The sequence below is a fragment of the Neophocaena asiaeorientalis genome, unplaced genomic scaffold, assembly GCF_003031525.2.
Source record: "Neophocaena asiaeorientalis asiaeorientalis breed wild unplaced genomic scaffold, Neophocaena_asiaeorientalis_V1.1 scaffold14, whole genome shotgun sequence".
Lineage (NCBI taxonomy): Eukaryota > Metazoa > Chordata > Mammalia > Artiodactyla > Phocoenidae > Neophocaena > Neophocaena asiaeorientalis.
In genome coordinates this window covers 11,335,465-11,355,324 of record NW_020175192.1, presented here as the reverse complement: position 1 = coordinate 11,355,324, position 19,860 = coordinate 11,335,465, and the positions used below count along the sequence as shown (strand labels likewise).

General features: G+C 39.7%; 1 protein-coding gene and 1 pseudogene across 4 annotated transcripts in view; one reads left to right on the top strand and one right to left on the bottom strand.

The window, feature by feature from the left end:
- RBPMS (RNA binding protein, mRNA processing factor) overlaps window positions 1-19,860 on the top strand; it is a 188,246-nt gene that overhangs the window by 84,039 nt on the left and 84,347 nt on the right. The window lies entirely within an intron of this gene.
- On the bottom strand, window positions 6,519-7,500 carry LOC112413245 (geranylgeranyl pyrophosphate synthase pseudogene; annotated as a pseudogene).

Sequence of the window (19,860 nt, the reverse complement as noted above, 5' to 3'; positions counted from 1 at the left end):
TAGTGCTTCTATGAACATGGGGGTACGTGTATCTTTTTGAATTATCGTTTTGTCCAGATATATGCCCAGGAGTGGGATTGCTGGGTCATATGGTAGCTCTACTTTTAGTTTTTTGAGGAACCTCCATACTGTTTTTCATAGTGGCTGCACCAATTTGCATTCCCCCCGCAGGAGGCATCTTTCTAAATGCGGAAATATTCTGGGTCCTTCTAAATTGAAGTCTTCACCAGCTTCTTTTTCTTGTCCTTATAAAGGAAACAACAGCAGCTGAAGCTTGTTCACAGAATGGGCTTTCCATTGCCCTTCATCGTCTCTGCTCTGGGTAGAGACATGTCACTGACCCACTGTCTGAAAAACAGTAGGTTTTTACGGTGGGTTGTTTATAGCTTGATCTTTTTTAACAGAAGTTTATTTTTTAGATGTTTAAATGGTCATAGTCAAACTGTGTTTCCTTGCCTTACTAGGCAGAGCATAGCTAACATCATTTCACTTTTTCTTAGTACTGAGGGTTGTATCATTACACACAACCGGTATTGAGACATGCAGTAACATTGTGATAGAGGTGTTTAAGCCCATTCCTGTGCCAGCTGGCCCCAGCTCATTATGCTCTCTTGTCCTAAGGTCTGGTTTTAGGCTCAGTGTTTGTTGCTCATATATTAATAACTTGGGAAGAACTCCAAGTGAAACAGGTCTCGTTCTGTTCTATTCTGTGGACCTAGGAAGAGTAACTCTTAAGATTTACCTGTGGCGTATTATACCTGAGCTTTCTTCTGCCCAGAGGTTGGCTTGTGAGTTTAGAGCATCTGTTAAGGTCCTGGGTCATCTCTTTCTCGATATTTTTAAGTTTTATATAAAAGTATTAGAGGTTTTTGTACCTTGGAAACTGTCCTGTTTCAGTTAAGAGAACTGAGACCAGAGAGGATGGATGGCTCGGTCAGAAAGTACAGGTTTAGAGCTACAACTAGAAGGAAGCCTCCTGTGTCTTAGTTCTGTCTACTTTATGTAACTTCTTGCTGTTTGCGTGTTCCATGGAATTGCTGCAACGACAGACTGTTTAAATCACACTGTCTAGGACAAATGCCCACAGTAAAGTTTGGTGCATGACCGTGGAGCAGGGTTTCTTCTCTCTGCAGAGAGAATGGGCCCATTCGGGATAATGTATTTAATTATGAAACCGCCACATCTCTGTGACCCAACATGCTCTTTTCACGATCATTTTTTCTAACCTGGTGAATTAAAAACATCGATGCTCATAGCCATTACAAAATTTTTTCCTCATGTCATTCGTCCAGCTTCTCTTAAAAGCTTTTCCTCACATTCCTTTGGGGGAAAGTTCCATGTTGTAATGTTTTGTTTGTCTTGTTTTGTTCCACTATTGAAAAACGTAAGCCTCAATCCAGTAAGTTCCTCTATATAGAGTAGTTCAGAGTGTTATAAACCACTTGTCCATGTTTAGAGCTTCTCTTCTTATTGTTTCCCTGTCTTGGTTCCTGTCTGGTTCAGTTATTAGTATTAAGTCTTTTCCCAAAATGACTTTAAATGATTTTAAAATCCATTTTCTTCCATTTTTGGAGTATGCTTTAGTCAGTTTGATAATTTTATGGAAAAACATGGTCAGATTGAATTTAGTGGTAACACTGAACTTTTATCAGGGTGTTCGTTAAATCTTCTAAAGTAAATACAGTATATTTTGGTTTTATAGCAAAAACTCTCAAATTAAGCTAAAAATAACCCAAACCCAGACTTCCCTTCAGGTTATCTGTGGTCGCATTAATCCATATGACTAGAAACCCCATCCATTCTTTAACCCGACAGCAAAATATCTAACCTATCCTTTACCCTTCACACACAGTTATAATTTCTATACCAGCAGTTTTCCATTTTCCATGCTAATGGAAGGGGGAGCTGATAATCCAAACTATCAAATTATTTTTAGGATTTGTTTATAATTTTGGAATGTAAATCAACTACAGTGATATTGACAGTTATAGTCTGGTTTAGTAAAAATTTGATTTGTGGAAATTTTAAGAAGAAACACACACAGGAAGCAAGGCAGGCCTGGCAGTAAGGACCCTGAGCAGAGGTGGGAATAAGCCATCTCTGGCTCTTCCTGCCAACTCTGAAAACCCCAGTGTTGCCGTTGTTGTGTAGCTGAAATCGTGTTTTCGTAAGTAAGAAAGACTGCAGGCCTGATTGTGTACACTTCCATGACAGGCTTTGTCTTACGTTGGTGTTTGAGATTCACTCATGTAAAGTATTTAAAAAGGTTACGTGTGGCCTGTTGAGTATATGTGCCATTTTGATTGATAGCCCTCCTCCCCTAATTTTAAATAGTTATTGGCTTAGGTTTTATCATAGGCTTTATTATAAGTTTATCAGAACTAAGGAAGTCGGATGCAAACTAGGTGCATTACTACAGATTGCCTTCACAACTAAACATTGCTTAGGCTGTCACAATAATTTGCTTTACTCTCAACCTAGACTCACTGATGTTAGTGATCTCCAGTTATCATGGCACCCTCAAGTCTATTGGGTTCTTTTATAAGTAGCTTTATTGAGCTATAACTCACCCATTTAAGGTATTTAATTCAGTGATTTTGGGTATGTTGTTATTTTTGAGTATATAAAACATATATAACAATTTGACATTTTAATGATTTTTTTAAGTGTACATACAGTTCAGTGGCGTTAATACATTTACCATGTTGTGCAACCATCCCCACTGTCTATTTCTATTTTTTCATCATCCCAAACAGAAACTTTGTAACCATTAACCAATACCTCCCTATTATTCCTTTCCTCTAGTCCCTGGTAACCTCTAATCTATATTCTCTCTCTATTAATTTGCCTGTTTTAGCTATTGAAATATTTGTCCTTTTGTGTCTGGCTTCTTTCACTTAGCATGATGTTTTCATGATTAATCCATGTTGTAGCAGATATCAAAGCATCGTTCCTTTTTATGGCTGAATAATATTCCATTGTATGGATATTCCACATTTTGTTTATCTATTCGTCTTATTGGTGGACACTTGGGTTGTTTCCACCTTATGGTCGTTGAGAATAACGCTTCAGTGAACACTGGTGTACAAATATGCATGGTTTTCAATTCCTTTGGGCACATGGCTAGGAATGGAATTGCTAAGTCATACGGTATTTATGTTTTTAGCTTTCTGAGGAGCCTCCAAACTTTTCCATATTGGCTGTACCATTTTACCTTCCCACCAGCAATATATGGGAATTCCAGTTTTCCCTGTGCTCACTAATACTTGTTGTTTTAAATTATAGCAATCCTACTAGGTATGAAGTGGTAGTTGGTTTCTTGATAAATACTTTTTGACTAATTTCAGTAGTAGATTTGATTTCTCTTGAAACCCCATATGACTTAAAATATTGTTTCTTTTAATGGGGATTAGTAACGTTTCTTTTCTGTGACGGCAGTTCTGTGTAATAGAATTGTGTTACCCTTAAATAGTTTACCTGTTCATAAAAGAAAGGAGGGAAAAACCCAACCCTTGGATGATTGGTTTAATAAGATAAGACTTGGGCTTTGTATTCTCTCGTATACATTATGCCAGGCATGAAGGAAGGAAAGGTGTTTTCTTAAGGTCTGAATAGACTTTGAATTAAAGAGAAAAAAGCAGTTTGGTTTTGAGGAAGCAAAAGGTGGCGGTCATCTTAATAAGCAGAAAATGAAGAGGTCTTGAGGATATATAGCGCTAAATTATTTCTTGGTTACTGAGGAGATTTATTCAATAGTGTGAGGTAAAAAGAATTTTTAAAAAAATCTTTAGTAGTTTGTAAGAAAACATGCTGAAAAGGTACTTGGTAGTGTCACACGTTGAAAAAACCGACATAATCAGAAAAAGATAGTTTTCTTCATCTCCATAAATTCCTGGCATTGAAGTAAACACTGTAGTTATTTATATCACAGTGATTCAGCCTTGTGCATAATTTGTTTTGTTGAATAGCTTGAGCTCTCCAAATAACTGAGTTTTAACACACTTGTATATAATAAATTGATTATTCCTATACCAGGTTTCTCATCTGTGAAATGGGGGTATTACTCCCAACGGTGTTAAAGGGAAATCACCAAGCAAAAACACTTGCAAATGTTCTAAATGCGAGCCCGTACCATGAATATACTTTCTCAGTGAAAAGATGTAGCCATAAAGTCCTGGTACAAACTCTTGAGTACGGAGGAATACCAGGGTACTCGAGAACAGGTATTGGCCACACAGAAACAGAAATCTGGACTACAGTCTCTGGTTCCTGTAGCACAGGTTCTTCTGACAGTTTGTGCGAGTCAGGACTTTTTATTGTAATATTTGTACAGCTTGTGGGTTAGATGAATTATTTCCACTAAACAAAACGTTTCACATACACAAGCATCCAGATGGCTTGTCTCAGCTCCCTGTTCACCAGGCACCATGTCAATATGTTTCTTATCAGTTTTAAAAATTTCTCCCTAAATTTCTCTTAGCTCAAAGTAGTTGAAGAGGCCCAGTTACTGTGATCCCAGCTGGGACTTTTGGATGGGAAATATGTGGGGCTGCCAGATGAGATCATGAGTTTGATCTAGTGTTTATCTGTTAAATCTATTTATAACTGCTTACTCTTGACTTGCAGTTTTAAAGCAGCCATTTAATGTCACTGGGTTGGGGACTATGCCCGTGTCGGTCTAGAGCCGCCATAATGCAGGGTTGTTGGACTCTCCTCTTTTTCTCAACGACTGCGTGCACTTTGGGGCTTGACAAACAGCTTAGTCTGCCTAGCCCCGCTCCAAGAAATTTGAAATAGCCCCTTTTTTTGCAGGGGAGGGAGTGCTGTGCTCTGTTCTTTCTTGCAATTTGGAGTTGTTACAAAATCTCTCATGGATGGTGTGGCACATAATTTAAAAGTGGTTCTGAAAGAGCAAATGAAGGTGAACGTGAGGAATTTGCTGAATTCCCAATTAGAGTCTTTGCCTGAAGAAAAGTAGGTTATTTAGATCTATTAAGCATTCACATAGGAAAGTAGGAAATAAAATGCTGGTAAAAGAAATCCTAAGGAAGTTTGAAGAAGGAAAAGTAGCTGGAAGTGTTAGCATCATCCTTTCCCCAAGGAAATTCTCAGGAAGAAGCACAGGTTCTCACACGTAAACCGGCCTGTATTCTAATGACAAGTATGTGTGGAGACCTCAAGTTTGCCCAGTTTTTCCCTAGGTAAAATAGTTCATCAGATATTACACGGCTGTGTGAAACTGCCCTCAGACTTTGCATTGTGGCCTTTCTTCAAGGATCTACTTGTTTAAACTTATCTAGACTCTCTTTTTAAAATGCTATCTTGTATTGACCTTGCCCTTACTCCATGGTTCTTCAGGCGTTTCGAAATGCTGAGAAGGTATTTGCCCCTGTTGTAAATGAAAGTAGAAAATACAGCTAGTGTTCGTGGTACCGGAAGTGCAAAGAATGAGTTATTTGCTAGGATTCCTGTCCGTAAGGAAGCCAAGCTAGTTTGAGAACCAAAGATCTTGACTCCCTAGGCCGTGTACGTTACTGATCGTTCTGAAGTGCAGCACATTTTGGTGCCTTAAGTCACTGTCTTTGTTGTAAAATTACTCTTCTACTCCTTAGTGAATGATCAAACCATCATAATGACAAGCGGCTATGGATCTCCCTTCAGCATTGGCTTTTATGTTTCTGATTATCTACACAGATTTGAACTGTTGGTCCACGAAACTGAAACCCTTTGTCTTGCTCTGTAATTAGAATGCATTAGAACATTTTAAAGCCTTGGGGAGTAGGGTAGGACTTAACCCCCTTAAAGTGGAATAGGTTATCTTGACAGGGCATTTGTTAATTATTCTAATTTCCTTACACATATATACAGCATTTCTTTCTTTAAAATTAAATGCAAACTTTTCTTGCTGTTTCAGTAGACTTTAGTACTTATTACGTGGAAACATTTTTTAAAACGAGAGAACCACAAATAGTCAAGGATTTTTTTGTACGTAAAAATAAGAAGAGGCAAGGAAATAGAGTAAATCCTTCTAGGATATGGAAAATATGTCTAATGCATTATAAACATGGGAATAGGATAAGAAATAAAACAGAATTCTAGTGAACATTAGGCTAGTCTAAAATCTTAAAAATAATAAAAGCTGTCTAAAAAGGCTAATATTTATAAAAATAAACCATGAAATATATATATATTTCTCCCCCCAAAAGCTGACGTCTTCTTTATTGACAGAATCAACAGAACACGCGTGGCCAAGTTGGCCACAACGTCCCAACACAGCACATTCTAACATTCAAATTAGACTTATTTAAATGTGGCTCCTTGTGATTCCTTCACCTTGGTACTATGATGATTATCTGTACGCAGGGATTCTATATTGAAACAACCTCACTCACATCACCACTATCACTCAGTTTTTGGAGACTTAACAGCTTGGTCCAAATTTTAAAAAAGGTAGTAGGCTAAAAGACAAAAAAATAAAGTCAACTAACCTATCAGGCCTAATCAAGAATGACTTAATATTATTCACTCTCTTCTTTGAACATTTTCCTTAAGTGTTTTACTAGAGCTACTAGCTCAGGGTTCCCACCACATGCATCAGTTTGTTTATAGACTTCAGATTCAAGCTCTTTAAGAGTATTCCGAGTGTGTTCAAAAGAACCTACGTTCTCAGAGAAAGATAACGTACACAGTATTTTTTAAAGATCTACATTTTCGGTTCTCTGGCGCAAGGTGTTGTGTACCTAGGTGCTTTCAAGCCTCGAGCAAATAGCATGAATAGTAGGGAATGAGAACTTTCCCTCTGTTAGATCTTCACAGAAGCTTTTGTTTGCACTATATTCTTTGGAGTGTAGATTAGCATAATCATCCCTGATTTGGAAAAAGAGCCCAAGTGTATTCAGTAGTGGCTTTAAATCTTCTTTGTAATCAGAGAACAACTGCATGAGACCTGCTGCTAATCCAAGTAGTCCACCTGTCTTTCGCAGCACCGTTGCTTTACATTCTTCTTCAGTGGGAGAAGTTAATCATCCCTCCAATAGATATCTAGGCCTTGTCCCTGATGGAGTTCTAAAAGCTGGCGGGTAAAAAGCTTTACTGCATCTGGGTGATCAAGGGTTAAGACTTTCTCTAAGCCAAGAAGATAGACATAATTGGCAGAATTGATGACAGATGGAATTCCATAGATGCTGTGTGCCACCGGAAAGCCACGTCGGAGTTTTGAGTTGTCTTCACTATCATCGATGAGTAAACTGGCATTATGCGACATTTCCGTCACTTCAATGATAATCTGTAGCTTGTCTTCTGGAACCTTTAGCCAATGATTAAACGCCTGTGAAAGTTCGGTTTTCACTTGTTTACCTGGTAACTGAAGTAAGTACTTGTAAGGTTCTAGAAGAATTCTTCGGGCCGTTGCTTGAGTATTCTTCATTGTTTTTTAATTTCAAAGCTGATGGTTCGAGGATGATATCACAACTTTCATGCTGGGGGTCCGGGAGTAGCAGTACCCAGCATCCACTTCCCACCTTATAGTTCAGAACCAGGCTCCCCCGGACGCCTGCATGAATCCCTCCCCTCACTTCACCATAGAACTCTCCGCCCTCCTCACCTGGCAGCAACACCGCATTACTCGGTGCAAGAAAATGCACCATCCCATGAACTAAATTTTTAAGACTAGAATTTCTCTTCTAAAAATGTCGTGATAAATTACAGCAGAAAACAATTTGAGAAAAATTAAGAGGTACCTTGAGTAACCCTGACATTGCATGAAAGGATGTAAGTTTTTGTTTTCTAGCCATAGTGGACAGGTTATTTATTTATTTATTTATCTATCTATCTACCTACCTACCTACACCGGGTCTTCGTTGCAGCACATGGGCTCTTTAGTTGTGGCGTGCAGGATCTAGTTCCCTGGCAGGGGATCGAACCTCGGCCCCCTGCATTGGGAGCATGGAGTCTTACCCACTGGACCACCAGGGAAGTCCCTAAAGATTAATGTTTTAAAATTAAAAGATCCAGATAATTTCCTTGGAGAATACAGTTGGGTAGAAAATTCCTAGTGTAAACCATTTTAATCTATTTTATTCTTTATTTGCCTGACACAAGATATCACTCAAAAGTGAATGGATGAATAAATACACAGAACTTAAAGAGTATAGAAATGTATTGTGGGAAATGAAAATAAGTTTAGATGGAAAAGAATTCACTCAAGCAGAAAGTTTACAACAAAGGAGCAAAAACAGGCAAAGTGTAAAAGCGTTTCTGCACTTTCAAAAGTAGGAATAAAAATTAGAATTCACACGTCATTATAGTATAATTTTTGAATTTTTATTGGAGTATAGTTGATTTACAATGTTGTGTTAGTTTCTGCTGTAAAGCAAAGTGAATCAGTCATACATATACATATATCCACTCTTTTTTCAATTCTTTTCCCATGTAGGCCATTACAGAGTATTGAGTAGAGTTTCCTGTGCTGTACAGTAGGTCCTTATTAGTTATCTATTTTATATATCATAGTGTGTACATGTCAATCCCAATCTCCCAATTTATCCCTCCCCCCTCCCCCTGGTAACTATAGCTTTGTTATCTACATCTGTGACTATTTCTGTTTTGTAAAAAGGTTCATTTGTACCATTTTTAAAGATTCCACATATAAGCGATATCATATGTTATTTGTCTTTGTCTGACTTACTTCACTCAGTGTGACCATCTCTAGTTCCATCTATGTCGTTGCAAACAGCATTATTTCATTCTTTTTAATGGCTGAGTAATATTCCATTGTCTATATGTGCCACATCTTCTTTATCCACTCCTCTGTTGCTGGATACTTAGGTTGCCTCCATGTCTTGGGTATTATAAATAGTGCCACAGTGAACATTGGGGTATGTGTATCTTTTTAAATTATGGTTTTCTTCAGATATATGCCCAGGAGTGGGATTGCTGGATCATATGGTAGCTCTACTTTTAGTTTTTTAAGGAACCTCCATACTGTTTTCCATAGTGGCTGGTACTAATGTACGTTCCCACCAACTGTGTAGGAGGGTTCCCTTTTCTCCACACCCTCTCCTGCATTTATTGTTTGTAGACTTTTTTGACGATGGCCATTCTGACCAGTGTGAGGTGATACCTCATTGTAGTTTTGTTTTTCATTTCTTTAACTCTTAGCGATGTTGAGCATCTTTTCATGTGCCTCTCAGCCATCAGTATGTCTTCTTTGGAGAAATATCTATTTAGATCTTCTGCTCATTTTTTGATTGGGATGTTTGTTTTTTTGATATTGAGCTGCATGAGTTCTTTGTATATTTTGGAGGTTAATCCCTTGGTTGCTTCGTTTGCAAATATTTTCTCCCATTCTGTGGGTTGTCTTTTCCTTTTGTTTATGGTTTCCTTTGCTGTGCAAAAGCTTTTAAGTTTCATTAGGTCCCATTTGTTTATTTTTGTTTTTGTTTTCATTACTCCAGGAGATGGATCAAAAAAGATCTTGCTGCAGTTTATGTCAGAGAATGTTCTGCCTATGTTTTCCTCTAAGAATTTTATAGTATTGGTCTTACCTTTAGGTCTTTAATCCGTTTTGAGTTTATTTTTGTGTGTGGTGTCAGAGAATGTTCTAATTTCATTCATTTATGTGTAGCTGTCCAGTTTTCCCAGCACCACTTATTGAAGAGACTGTCTTTTCTGCATTGTATATTCTTGCCTTCTTTGTCATAGATTAGGTGACCATAGGCACATGGGTTTATCTCTGGGCTTTCTATCCTGTCCCATTGATCTATATTTCTGTTTTTGTGCCAGTCCCATACTGTTTTGACTCCTGTAGCTTTGTAGTATAGTCTGAAGTCAGGGAGCCTGATTGCTCCAGCTCTGTTTTTCTGTCTTAAGATTGCTTTGGCTATTCAGGGTCTTTCGTGTTTCCATACAAATTGTAAAATTTTTTGTTCTAATTTTGTGGAAAATGCTATTGGTAATTTGATAGGGATTGCATTGAATCTGTAGATCGCCTTGGGTGCTATGGTCATTTTGGCAATATTGATTCTTACAATCCAAGAACATGGTATATCTCTCCATCTTTTTGTGTCATCTTTGATTTCTTTCACCAATATCTTACAGTGTTCTGAGTACAGGTCTTTTGCCTCCTTAGGTAGGTTTATTCCTAGGTATTTTTTTCTTTCTTGATGCGACGGTAAATGGGATTGTTACACTATAATTTTTCATAGAATTTTGGTATTCATTTAGAAGGCCAATGTTATGTGCAAATAAAGGAAAACTGAATAGAAGGTGGAAAAAGACTGTTCACGGTTACAGGTCATAGATACACCTCAATGAAAAAAGCAAACAGCCGCATTATGAAAGAGAATCTGCCTGTTTTCCACATCTTAGAATGCTGAATAAAGGAGAAACGGAAAGCCTTTTATATAGGCTTAGAAAAGTCCACGGTAAGATGTTGATTTTTGCCAGCCTCCACTCTGTCTTCTTGGTTTATCTGTGGGGCCTTTCACCAAATTCTAAAAACATACTTAACGCAACCCTAAGAATGAATTCTAATTCACTGATAATAAAAGTATGGTGTGTATTTGATTTATTAGGGTGTTTTTTTGTATTTGTGCATAACATTAAATGTATACCTGTGAAAAAGTACTGAATCTCTAAATTTTGCAGCTAAGGGGAGGGCAAGGAAGGTGTGTCTTCTTGGTAACCACTTATCATGTCTGAGGGGCTTTCTGGTCAAAAGCAGTGTAATAAAGGTGTCAGTCAGACTGACCTGGCTCAAATCCAGATTTTGCCACTTACTAATCCAAAGTTGTTTTCTCCCGTTAAGACTGACAGTACCTATCACAAAAGGTGAGAGGATCAAATTAAATGAGATAGGTATTTTTAAAGCCATAGAACTCAGTAGATGGTAAAAATTCTGATAATTGATGGTGATGATGACTTACACAAGGAACTGGTTTTAATTCCTTAGGTCCCCTTTTCTACAGACTGATTTAAAAATAATTTCTGTAGAATCCCAAATTCTCCTGGGTTCAGAGTACTTTTAAACATCGATTTGTATTATAGTATGATTAATGAAGTAGATTGATCAGTCCTTCCTTGGAGTTTTTTAGGGAAGCAGAGTGCAGAGTAACAGTGTTGTCCTTAATGTTCTCAAGTCTTCAAAATATTGTGAGCCCAACAAGCACACTGTCATCTCCCTTTTATCCTATTAAGCTAACCATGCATGTCTTTCTCCATTTCCGGTTCCAGTTGAATCTATTGCAAACCAAAGAACCCCACCTCAATTCCATATAAACGAATTTGTTTAACAGCCAGTGAGATTCTTGAAAGTTTTTTTGTCTAGGCAGCCTATTAGAGAGGGAGAAATTCAGCCTCTGCCTTGTCAGATCACCAGTAAGTGGCCTTGAGGTGATGCATGAAAGTGGAGGAAGAGTGCGGATTAAAGTTGCTCAGAGGCGAGATCTGTTTTGACGCTTTATTTTGGATCCCCGTGCAGCACAGGAAGTACTTTGCAGTGAACTTCCGAAATTTGGACTTCACTGTTTACATTCTTTTCAACCAACTCTTGCTTAAGCCCCAAATTCTTGGTTGGAAAGAGCTCACAAACCATTTGATGGTCTAAGCAAGAGTTTTTAAAAAAAAGTTTAAGGAGCAAATGCTACCGTCCTTTTTTAATTTCTATATTTTTGCTGTATTCATCAGAGAACAGATTTCACGGATCGATTTATCTGTAATGGTGTTAATAAGTGACTTTGAGGACCAAATAAGTAACTTATTGGTAAAGTTGGCACTCTTTTTTTTTTTTTTTTTTGCGGTACGCGGGCCTCTCACTGCTGTGGCCTCTCCCGTTGCGGAGCACAGGCTCCGGACGCGCAGGCCCAGCGGCCATGGCTCACGGGCCTAGCCGCTCCGCGGCATGTGGGATCTTCCAGGACCGGGGCACGAACCCGTGTCCCCTGCATCGGCAGACGGACTCTCAACCACTGCGCCACCAGGGAAGCCCGGCACTCATTTTTATCCTCAGTAAAGTTGAGGATATAACATCATTGACTTTTAAAAATACTTTTAATCTTTAAATATAATGAAACCTTTCCTCTCTAAGGACTTGTCATTATCCTGATGTGTAGCTTAAAAATCAATAGCTAGAAAAAAAGAAAAAATCAATAGCTAGGATGTACATGTTACGCCTCCTCTCAGTATTTAACTTTAAGATTACCCTGAATATGGTTATACACGCGCAGTGTGGGAGAGTCTTTTGGGTCCTATTGGGATGAGGGATGTTCATTGCTGACAAACTGGAAAGCAGAAACAGGGCTGTAAAAATATACTTGGGGTCTATTGTGGGCTGTGTCTGATCTTTTTTTTTTTGGCTGCATTGGGCTTTCTCTAGTTGCTGCAGCGAGCAGGGGCTACTCTTCGTTGCATTGCATGGGCTTCTCATTGTGGTGGCTTCTCTTGTTTCGGAGCACAGGCTCTAGGGGCGTGGGTTCAGTAGTTGTGGCGCATGGGCTTAGTTGCTTCACGGCATGTGGGATCTTCCTGGACCAGGGCTTGAACCCATGTCCCCTGTCTTAGCAGGTGGATTCTTAACCACTGCACCACCAGGGAAGCCCTGTGTCTGATCTTTAGATGGAAGTCTTTTCAAAATGATTTTGGAACGTTTAGGCAACTGTCTTTTTTCAGTTATAGGGTTCGTTTATATCAGCACTGATCTCCCCCCTTCCCTCCTTTTTTCTCCTACACCAGCCACTAATAAAGACTCAAAGGAAACTTTGCAGAATGATGCTTAAAGCACATACAGAAAGTTAAGGTGGGTGCTCAGATGATCTAACACACACTTTAGGTAAACCTGAAAGAAGAGTGTGTTAAATACATTCTCTCTTCCTGCCTACCTCGCAAGTAGGACTTATTCTTCATATGCTTTTCTACGTAGGCACAGAAATAGTTGGTTTTTATAATTCTGAGACTGTTTACTTTGTAGAGTGTTAATCATTCAGGGTGTCTCAGAGTTCAGAAAGTACTTTAATAACACACACACAGATATCCACTGTCTTATTTTTCCTGGCATGCACCTAACACGTGTTCCGTGCAGAAGCAGGTTGGTTTCCTTCTTTTCATTAATTAGAAAATTAGTGTGTAATTAGTATGATAATCCTTTGCCTTGAAGAGCTAACACCACCACTAAACTCTGGTCTCAACACCAGTAACCTTTTTATCTTTAAAGGACTAAGTCATCTATTAATGATACACTGGATGTGGAATTAGTAAGCATTTAGAGACACATTCTTTCCTTTAATTCTGGGTTTTGTGATTTCCTCAAGCTATATGAACACATGTGTGGCCATCACTAGGAAAAGAGATTTAAGCTTTTTTTTTTTTTTTTTGGTGGTACGCAGGCCTCTCACTGTTGTGGCCTCTCCTGTTGCGGAGCACAGGCTCCGGACGCGCAGGCTCAGCGGCCATGGCTCACGGGCCCAGCCGCTCCGTGGCATGTGGGATCTTCCCGGCCCAGGGCACGAACCTGTGTCCCCTGCCTCGGCAGGCGGACCCTCAACCACTGCGCCACCAGGGAAGCCCTAAGCTTTTTTTTTTTTTAATAGTTGTAATTGATAGGAATTTGAACATAAACACCCTTGCTTTTTCATCAAATATACTATGTGACCAACTGTGTATATTTTCTAGACTGGCTGGTGTAGAAATACAGACTGTGGCTAGCAATAGGGTGTGATTTCTTTTGTTTTATTGTTTAGTTTTCTTTTTTCTTCAGTGCCACACTCGCTGATTTAAGCTCACAATCTGGGCTTTACAGAGACAAACTACATACCCTAGAAAATCATTTACACTGGCACAGCATGGTTTACCCCTTACCTTTCTTTAGGCTGTCTCTTTCATCCCTGAAATTTTTGCTGTGACAGCCATAAGGTTGTGGACAAGTACAGGGAAGTACCTGGTTGAGGCAGAACCTCTTTGTTGATTTCTCAAATAAGTTAACCTCAAAATTCTGCGGTTCCTCTGGTGTTCAGTGGGGCAACAGACATCGGACTAGATGTCACAGACCAACATTAAGCAGATGTGGACCATCAAAAGTTTGTCTGTAGGTTTGCCCCATATCACCTCAAGATCTTCTCAAACACTTAAACGAAAACCATTGCCTAGAATCTTTCTTTTAAGCTTTCATTGTGAGTGCTATTTGAGTGCCGTCATTCGGCAGAGTGAAAGGCGGTCATTCAGCTATTACCTTTAACCCCAGGGGAAAGAGGAGATGCTCATGGTTGTAGTCTCTGTCCCAACAATGAGGTAGGAGAGAAAGAGGCTTGAGGACTAGACAGTAAAAGGGACTGCTGGCAGCACAAGTCACATTTGGCATTTGTGGGTTAAGGATTCCAAGAGACGCTTTTGTCCCTACCAGAACAGTTGACCCCCTGTTTACCTTCATAGTCCTCAGGGTAAAAACGTTAACGTCGGGATTCTTGAATGAAAGAATACTATGTGCGCTCTGTCCTGTGTTTCTTTCCGTGTAATGTTATCTATTTCAAAGTATCGCTGTAAAATACTGCTTTAACGGGTAACTGACTGTGCGTGAGGTGGAGACATCCTCTTCCTAACATTGTCAGGACCCAGCTCTCTCAGTCATCCTTTTCAGGACAGTTTGAGAGCATAGTGGCAGAAGTTCAAACGATCGTGCCCTCTTGACCCTGTGGAAAATAAACTCCGTTTGACTCTGATTCTCTTGACATGTTAAAGATTGAGTTTATAGCTTCTTCAAAGGCCCTGTCATGACTTTATAGTTGTCCTATACAAAGCAGATTCTTCCCGGGCATGGTTATGTACACAGGGGGTGACTGCCTAACAAAAAGTGTGCTTTAGTGGAAAAGAAAGAAATTTAGCTGTGGTGAATGGTCAAGTCACCAGATATGGAGACCCAGATATCTCCGAATTAGGTACTTTTACCTAATTCTCCTCCATAGTGGATCCCGTCTCTGGAGTTACCAGCCAGTCTCCCAAGAGCTACTCAGACTGTGAGAACATTGCAATAGAAATGGGCAAGAGAAGCAGGACACACATCTGTTCCCTGTGGGGGAAATGAAACCAGGTAGAATAAAAGAATTCTTTGAACCTGTACAGCACCATCTCCTCAAAACAGCAGCTCAGGTATCCCACTTTCTGCAGTTGGAGGAAATCTCATAGTTGAGCATGAATCACATCCTTCTCTTTTACAAGTGGTAGAAGCACCTTTCCAGAAGGTCCAAAGGCGAAGAAACCCCTATGAGTCCATGTTAGGAGGAACAGCTCTTTAGTTGGCCACAGGAGTGTTTCATAGGCCAGCATTAATCTAACCATTTTTTCTTACAATCAACCCTATGAGGTACGGACTGTTATTCCCAGTTTACAGATGAGGAAACTGAGGCACAGAAAAAGGTTAACTAAACATACCCAGGATCGGTAGTGGAGATAGATATGAATGCCCACACAATTGCCACATTTTAAGCCTCTTTTTGGGGGGGAGGTTCTACCCAAAATTGGTTGTGTCCTTGAGTGGGGTATCTCCTTTATAATTGTCACTTTAATTCACTGCCACTGATGGTACCTCTGGAGAACCTGTTTTCTTGCTTCTTTCACCAGTAATTGGCAGGGGATCCACCAAGACCATTTTCTTTTTGTTTTTTTCTAGTCCTTCTGGATTAGGGGAGTGGGGTGGTCAGAAACAAAGTTTCCCTCATTTTGTTCTTGGGTCAGATCTGTCCTAACGGTAACCACTTTGTAGGTTTTACCTTAAGAGTGTGGCTTAGTGTTGCGAGGGTATGAATTTGAGTTCTACAGTTTGTTCACATGAAAATGAAGCCCCTTGGAAGTGTATTTTAAAAGTGGCTGAGTCACTAAGAAATATAAAAATTCTTTTATTCCAGGCTCAGGTTGGCTAGTGAGGAATGAGAATGGGTTTCTCTATCACAGCCAAGCTGATTCCATTATAACACTCACCTGAGCTTGCTCCACAGTATTATCGGAAGAGGGATTACATAGGCTTCAAATCAAGGGTAAGCCTCTGGAGACATTTTAGGGTAGACGTGGATATTCCTTTCACTAAAAATTTCCAAACAAGATAAAGTTTCATTGTATTTTGTGGAACATCTGGTTTAAAAAAAAATTCTACGATTTTTTTTTTAATTCAAGGGGTTAAAAACGAGGGGCTATAAGACATCTAGAAACCTAATACTTATTGGAAGACTTTTAAATTAGTCAGTGGAGCAGGAATTGTACCTGGACTTATAGCCCAGCTCCAACTCACATAGCCACATAAGCCCAGAGAGCCCTTTGGAAAGGGGTCTCTTTGTTAAAGTATGGTCTAGATATGTTACCAATGGAGAGGGACACCTTCTTTCCAAATGACTCTGCTTAGGCGAGGAGGAGTGAGTAGTAAATCAGATTATTCTAGGTAAATCCAAGGCAAGCATTCTGAGGTAGTTGGATTAAGAAAAAGAACAAGGCGTAAGTGGTCTGATAGTTTCTCAAGAGACAATGACCCAGTAGCACGAGCTGTTGTATTAACAGTACTGATACTTCTGCAAGCAATGCCCTTTTTTAGGAATAACATGAAATATGTTTTACATCTGATGGATTCTTCTCCTCACTTGTTCATTTTCTGTTGGAACTCACATCTATCTAAATTTTAGCAGTGGAAACTGAACAACAACCTCCATTATTATGTGAAAATAATGTAGTCTTTGGAATATAAGGAACTTCACAGAGCTGTAATGTACACACACGCACACAATCAACAGGAATGAAAATTAAATTCCTTTATTAAATTTCTTTATTCTACCAGTAGTTAACTGGGAATTTAGGCAGATTACGTGACTTTTCTCCATGTTCATTTCTTCATGTATGTTGGGGAGCGTATGGCACTTTGGATGAGGCAGTTCTTATATTGTATGGGACTACCCTGCCCATTGTAGGAGTTTAACATCCTTATTATTTTCTGCCCACTGAATGCTCTCATACATTTCCAAATGTCCCTAAGGAGTGTGCAGGATAGTGGGGGTAGGAGACAGGTGCAGTGAGGAACACTACACATGGTTGAAAACTACAGCGTTAGGAGGTTCCCCCCCCCCAATTTTCTTTTCTTATCTTCTCTTTATGTATAACATACAGCTCTTCCCTTAACTTCCCTCCACACTGTTGTCTCTGAATGAGCCCCATCCACTCCATAGTAACAGGTTACCCAGGTGTGTGTTTCTGTTTGGCCTGTCATTGAGCCATTTTAAGGCCCTGACTGAATGTAACAATTGTTTTCAGAATCCTGGGGAAACTTCTGCATGTACCTCGCCTAGAGTCTGTTTCTAATTCTATTGAATGTTTTATGCTGCCTTTAGAAGAGAAAGCTGAATGTATTCAGAAAACTGTAAATATATTTTTTGGTCCCCTGAGACGTCAGAATATCTCTGAAGTACATATTTACTTTCTCTGAGTTTCTGATGGAAGTGACATGTCTATCAATAATTTTCAGAAAACAGTTAATATTTCCAACTTCTTTTTAACTCTAAAAGGTAAATGTTAATTCTTCCAGCTTCATTCCCTTTTATATGTTGAATGATTTGTGGCCCCCAGGTTATTTCCTTTCCTTGTGACCAAAATGCTGTTTGAAAATAGAAGGCTTTTATTTTCAGTCCTCTTTACAAAATGTTTTAAAATTTAACAAGCATAGAGAAATGGACATCGAAGCCACGTTGAGACACCACTTCACACCTACTAGGATGGCGAAGATAAAGACAGGCAATAACAGGCATTGGTGAGGATGTGAAAAAATTGGGATCCTCATGCATTGATAGTCGGATTGAAATGGTATAGCTACTTCAGAAAACAGTTTCACAGTTTTCAAAAAAGTTAACATAGGGGCCTCCCTGGTGGCGCAGTGGTTGAGGGTCCGCCTGCCGATGCAGGGGACGCGGGTTCGTGCCCCGGTCCGGGAAGATCCCACATGCCACGGAGCGGCTGGGCCCGTGAGCCATGGCCGCTGAGCCTGCGCGTCCGGAGCCTGTGCTCCGCAACGGGAGAGGCCCGCGTACTGCAAAAAAAAAAAAAAAAGTTAACATAGAGTTACTATATGCTGCAGTAGTTCTTCTAGAGAATTGAAAACATATCCACACAAAAACGTGTACACAGTGTTCATAGCAGCCAAAAAAGTAACAACCCAGTGTCCAACTGATGAAAGGATAAACGCAATGTGGTATGTTTGTACAGTAAGAATATTATTCAGCAGTAAACAGTGGATGAACCTTGGAAACATTCTGATTAAAAGAAACCAGTGTGACAGAAGACCTCATGTTGTATGATTCCGTTTATAGGAAATATCCAGTATGAATAGGTACTGTCTCAGAGACCGAAAGTAGATTAGTGGTTGGGGGAGGGGAGTGAGTGAAGAGGGAGAGGGAGGAATGAGCAGGAAGTGCGAATGGGTGCAGTTTCCTTTTGGGGTGACGGAAACGTTCCAAAGATGTATTGTGGTGATGGTTGCCCAACTCTGTGACTGTACTAAAAATCATGACATTTAATGCAAAAGAGTGAATTTTATGGTATGTGAATTATTTGTAGTACCAGCTGTATGAAGTATATCTATAATAGCGGAAACTATTCCAGAAACTTTAAAAACAAGAGCGTTGAGTTTTTAGTTAAGTCAACGTTAAATGGAAACTTAAGTCATAAATAAGAGACCTCAGTGTTTGGTCACTTAGCAAGAAAGGACTTAAATACATTTTTGTGCTTGAATGAAAAATCTTTTGAAGGTAGCATGGTGTACTTGTGCCATCTCCAACCTCTGAATACCTTGCCTGTATCTTCCCCCACATCCTGTTATGACTGGAAATCTGTTGAGTACAAGGCGTACAAGAATAAGTAATAAGAACCATTTTCTCTCATGTATTTATTAGCTTGTTCTAGTCAGCAGTAGGGGAAGGAAGTAATTTATTAGCTTGTTCTAGTCAACTGAAGTGGAGGGAACTGGTGTTGGAGCACTAAGGGTTAGTTTAGGAGGACGCCATCTTGGTTTCTCAGTTGCTGAGAAGCTGGGTAGTTGTTTACTAAAGCTCAACCGAGTCGTGATCTCAGTGAGTTGGAATATAAGTGCTTTGCAAAATCCCCACAGCCTCAGCAGGGTATGCGTTTCTCTTTAGTTACTCCTGAGAACTGATTTAATTCTTCCCTCCCTATCGATCTTGTTTTATGTGCTACTGTTTACAGAAATCAGCAGTGTTGGCTCAGCTTTTCTGTTGAATGCTTGATGATTCTGATTGGTTAGCAGGAAATCACTTTACCACCCCACCCCCTCATCCCACTACGCTCTCTGATCTCTTCTGCCTTGTAGGATCATAATCACGCCTCAGTAATAGAAAGGTCAGCGGGCATCAGGTATATCAGCTACCACCTGGTGGAGCTCCGAGTCCTGGTGGTTTTGACAGCAGTTTTTGAAGCAGCCCTGGAGATTTACTGGGGTCTCTGTTTGAGTAAACCTGAAGAGGCATATCAGAACTCCAGCCCTCAGATGACCTGGGCTTTAGCACCAGAAACCGAGATAAGGCGGGTGGTGTGGTGGAGCAGGGAGATAGGATCCAGGTACTGAGATTATTACAAGATCAGAGGGGTATTAGTACTAAGTTTGACCTTGATTTGAGCTCCTTATTTCCTGGACACAAGATATGGGGGGTTTCATTAACCTCATCTGTAAAGGTTAAAGGAAGTCCTGAAGGCTAGGGAAGAACCGAGCAGATTATTACAAAAGAAATACTAGGATTTTCCTACACCGGGATACTGTTGTACAACGTACATAGTTTCTGGTGACAAATTATTCTCATTCTGTATTAGAAAGTCCGAATGAATTGGTTA